The following is a 5,385-nucleotide window of genomic DNA, read 5'->3' on the forward strand; positions in this document are numbered from 1 at the left end:
GCGAAACCGGGGCTTTCCCTTTCGTATAAGAATTGACTCTTTACCTTCCGGTTTGCAAACTCAAACAGTGCGTTCTGACGGTCTACTTTTTTTTTTAATCAACACCTTTAAGATATTAAAGGTTTATTGTAACCTATGTAACTTAAGTGTTCAACGTTAATTAAGACATATGATTGATTTAATTCACTTAATGTTAGAATTCCTGTTTTACCCCGGTTTAGGCTATGGATTGACCTAATATGTCAACGATGCTAAATGTTTTTTTCAGATTTTAATTTAGGACTAGCACAAACGCTGCTAGAGATGGCAAAATGGCACGCAATGCTCGAATTCTGCATTGAGTGCATTTGGCACCAGGAAGTTGTGAGATAAAAGGGTTTGCATGTGGTCCGATCCAGGGGTTTCAAACTTATTCCATTGAGGGTTTAGTGTCTGCAGATTTTTCCTTTCAATTAAGCGATAGACAACCAGGTGTTGGCAGTTCCTTACTAAGTATTGATCTTGATCAATCAAGTACAATAGAGGGAGTGAAAACCCACAGCCACTTGGCCCTCTGTGGAATGTGTTTGACACCTGTGATCTAATCAGTCAATCATATGGTGTTGTCAGTGTCATTCCACTGTAGTTTCCCAGGGTTGACCAATTCAGCGGGATCTCCCCACAGTTGATAGGCCTATTGGGGATAAACTCATATCCTGTAGCAGTAACTGGATGGAGCATTGACTGGATGACTCTCTGTCTGACCATCTGACCTCTGTCATTGGAGCAAATAACCTTCTGGACGGTGAGCCACCCGGAGGTTTGCCAGTTTGAATCTCGGATCAGATGGGGGGGGAAATAGGATGGGCAAGGCACTTAACCCCCCACAACTCCTCCTCCACGGGCACCCAATGTGGCAGCCCCCTCCTCCAAACTGTATGTGTGTCTTTTGGAGGGGTTGAGATAAAGCAGAGGTCAAATTTCAGTGTGACCTTGTGTACAATTGCCCAATAAAGGGATTCTGATCTTAAATAGCCTTCTGACCTGGGCCTCTGTGTCATTGCACATCTCACTCCATCAAACACCACACCTCTCCGCAATACACACACACACTTCTCACCCAACCTTGTCGGTGCCCGCCCTCAGCTGATTCTTTAGTTACCAGGGACAATTTGGGACTTTCCTCAGATGTATCGAAGTGTGGAACCGCCAACGGAAAATCATGGTTTGTGTCTAAAGTCCCTGAAACACCCTGCTGAATCTGTGCTGACAAGTTGTGCAGCTGCTGGATACAGTAGATAGTCAAGGTGTCTTGTGTGGGATGTGGTGGGATGGTCATCACCATGAATTGTTGGAGGCAGGTAGCCTAGCGGTTAGAGAGTTGAACCAGCAACCAGAGGGTTGCCAGTTGGAATTCTGGGTCCGATGGGAAAAATCTGGCTGGGAAATGAACTGAAACCAGAGGGTTGCTAGTATCAAATCCTAAATGCCATTGTGCCCTTGAGCAAGGTACAACAACAGTTCCCCGGGCGCCCAGTGTGGCAGCCCCGAGCACCTCTCCAAAAGAACCTGTGTGTGTATGTGTGTCTTTCGGTTGGGTTAAAAGCAGAAGTCAAATTTCGGTTGGACCTTGTGCGCAATTGACCAATAAAGTGATTCTAATCTTAATCTGTTTGAGCTACCCTGGCCAATCGTACACTCATACAGAACCCATCTCTTCATGACTGTATGAGTGACTTCTGCCCTTATTTTATGTCTTTATACTAAGCTTGTAAAAAAGCAGAAAGTGCAGCATTCTGTTAAGAACAGGGCCTTGTCAGGATGGTTTTGTGGAGGTGTAGAGGTGAATGGACAGACAAGATACAACTCCCTGAAACAGTGAAAGGAGGTAGGGCTGCACGATATGGGCAAAAAAAATTGAATAGCGATTTTTTTTTAAAACAACTAAATATTGCGATTGCAATTTGACTTGCGATATAGATCAAAACCCTTGGATGAACCATTTGAAATAGAATGATTTATATTAAGAAGCAAAGTGGAGAGCAACATCATTCTTGTTTGGAACAATCTGTTGACTGCATTAAACCTTACAGAACAGCATGCAAACATTTATAGTGAATCTAACAGAGAGGAGCAGCCATGAGGAGAGGTAGAGAGACGACAAACACGCGGCTTATTGGTGTTTCAAAATATTGCATGATATATGGATCTCTTGCTATATGCACATGTCAATATTGCACATGTCAATATTGCGATTTCGATGTGAATTTGATTAATTATGCAGCCATAAAAGGGAGCCATGGCCACCTAGAGTCATTAGATATACACTCAGCGGCCAGTTTATTAGGTACACCCATCTAGTACCGGGTTGGACCCCTCTGTAGCCATGTTCAGCAACAATGTACAGATGCGCTGTGTCGTTCAAACATTTCTCAATTGGTATTAAGGGACCTAACGTGCACCAGGAACACTTTCCCCACACCATTACACCACCCACACCATTACACCACCCACACCATTACACCACCCATACCATTACACCACCCATACCATTACACCACCCATACCATTACACCACCCACACCATTACACCACCCACACCATTACACCACCCATACCATTACACCACCCATACCATTACACCACCCATACCATTACACCACCCATACCATTACACCACTGCCAGCAGCCTGTAGCGTTGACACCAGGCACGATGGGGTCATGGATTCATGCTGCTTACACCAAATGTTTTTATTTTCTTTCTTTATTTCACCTTTATTTAACCAGGTAGGCCAGTTGAGAACACATTCTCATTTACAACTGCGACCTGGCCAAGATGAAGCAAAGCAGTGCGACAAAAACAAACAACACAGAGTTACACATAAACAAACGTACAGTCAATAACACAATATAATTTTTTTTAATGTACAGTGTGTGCAAATGTAGAAGAGTAGGGAGGTAGGCAATAAATAAGACATAGAGGCAAAATAATTACAATTTAGCATTAACACTGGAGTGATGGATGTAGAGATACTGGGGTGCAAAAGAGCAAGAGGGTAAGTAATAATATGGTATCATCTGTTGCATCATCAGCATGATGCAACAGGAGCCCGGATTCGTTGGACTCAGACCAGGTAATGTTTTTCCGCTCCTCAATTGTACAGTGTTGTTGATCACGTGCCCACTGGAGCCTCTTCTTGTTGTTTTTAGCTGTTAGCAGTGGAACCTGGTGGGGTCATCTGCTGCTATAGCCCCTCTGTGACAAGGACCGATGAGTTGTGCGTTCTGAGATGCTGTTCTGCACACCACTGTTGTACTGTGCTGTTATTTGCCTGTTTGTGACCCGCCTGTTAGCTTGCACGATTCTTGCCATTCTCCTTCAACCTCTGTCATTAACAAGCTGTTTTTGCCCACAGGACTGTCGCTGACTGTCGTGCGTGAAAAGCCCAGGAGGCCGGCCATTTCTGAGATACTGGAAATAGCACCACTGGTACTGACGATCATACCACTCTCAACGTCGTTTAGGTCACTCATTTTGTCCATTCTAACGTTCAATCGAACAGTAACTGAATGCCTCCATGCCGGTCTGCCTGCTTTATATAGAAGCCACGGCCACGTGACTCACTGTAGGAGCTTACTATTTTCGTGAACGGAGTGGTGTACCAAATAAACTGACCACTGTCTGTAAATTGACAACAAACTGAATGTGATGGGCACTGGAGAATGATGCAGGGAAGACCCCGAGTCTCTGTAAACATTGCAACATACACTTGGAGATCTCTTAGGTGCAGTGAGCAGCCTCACACGCTCTGACTGTGAACTTGTTGCCAGTGTCTCCATCATGTGGATATTGTAAGTATAGCCTGGTTATAAAGAATTCTACCAGGCCAATGCAGTTCCAGTCTCTGCCACTTGTCGGCAGTAGAGACCTAATCATACAGGAAAGGTGCATAGTGGTTTTCTTCATTTGGAAAACTGTGACTTGGCTTCATCATTATCAAGCATTTTATCTTAACACATCCCACGTCTTTCCAATGTGCTACTGCATAATGATAACTCTACACTAAACTTAACATCCAGGCCAAACAGCAGCCAAGAGAATGGTTGCCTTATGATGGCAAGCCTCACACACTCTGCAATGGATTTCCGTTTTCATGGCATTTTGGTATTTGTATTTTATTAGGATCCCCATTAGCTGTTGCAAAAGCAGCAGCTACTCAACCTGGGGTCCACACAAAGCATGAAACATGACATCATACAGAACTTTAATAGACAACAGCTCAAGGACAGTACTACATAAAAAAGTTTTATTTTTTACAAAAGGCACACGTAGCCTACATATCACTACATATACACAAACTATCTAGGTCAAATAAGGGAGAGGCGTTGTGCACTGATGTGTTGCTTTATCTGTTTTATTAAACCAGGTTTGCTGTTTATTTGAGCAATATGAGATGGAACAGAGTTCCATGCAATAATGGCTCTATATAACACTGTTCGCTTTCTGGAATTTGTTCTGGATTTGAGGACTGTGAACTTATTGAACTTATTCATGAGCTCAACTTGAACTGTAATTTTCTCGACAAGGTGCAAAATCAGACAATATTAAAATATGGTCTATAACACTTGACAGTGTGTATTTGTGCAATGTCTGTTGATTTGTGTTTTTTGTCCTGTCAACCAAAAAAATTATAAAAACTTGATACAAACATTAATATAAAAGATGTATTCATGAGTCTGTGGCGGCGTTTAGACACCTCCAACTTTATCCAATTGGGATGGCATTTCCCATTCTCTCTAGGTAGTTTCCCTTTACAAATGTTACAACAGAGAAGAATATGGTTTAGACACCTCCAACTTTACCCAATTGGGATGGCATTTCCCGTTCTCTCTAGGTAGTTTCCCTTTACAAATGATACAACAGAGAAGAATATGGTGCTAACTTAATGCCAATTTGTCAAAGGGAAGACAGCACTTGAGGGCTGCTTTAAACATGAGACATCACTGGGCCTTGACCTGCAGTGCAATGACTTCACATACATCCTGTAGCGCAGTGCTCTCCATCTTTGTGACATCTAATCACTATAAGTTTCCACTACTCTCTCCCTCTCTCTCTCTTTCTATACTCTCTTTTTCTCTTCTCTCTCTACTCTCTCTCTTTCTTACCACTCTCTACACGACACACTCTCCTTGTGGGTATCCCCTGTTTCCTCTTCCCCCCTACTTTCTTAGTAAATGATTACCTTTAAGCCCAAACCTATCTCAGCCTCACTCCACCTTCACACACAAAGACTACAAACCTGTTTGTCTGGCTGCAAACCCGGAAGAACATCAAAGAAAGAGAGAGCGAGAGCATGAGAAAGTGACACAAAACAGAGAGAGAGAGAGAGAGAGAGAGAGAGAGAG

Source organism: Salmo salar, chromosome 05 (genome assembly GCF_965601325.2).
Source record: "Salmo salar chromosome 05, fSalSal1, whole genome shotgun sequence".
Lineage (NCBI taxonomy): Eukaryota > Metazoa > Chordata > Actinopteri > Salmoniformes > Salmonidae > Salmo > Salmo salar.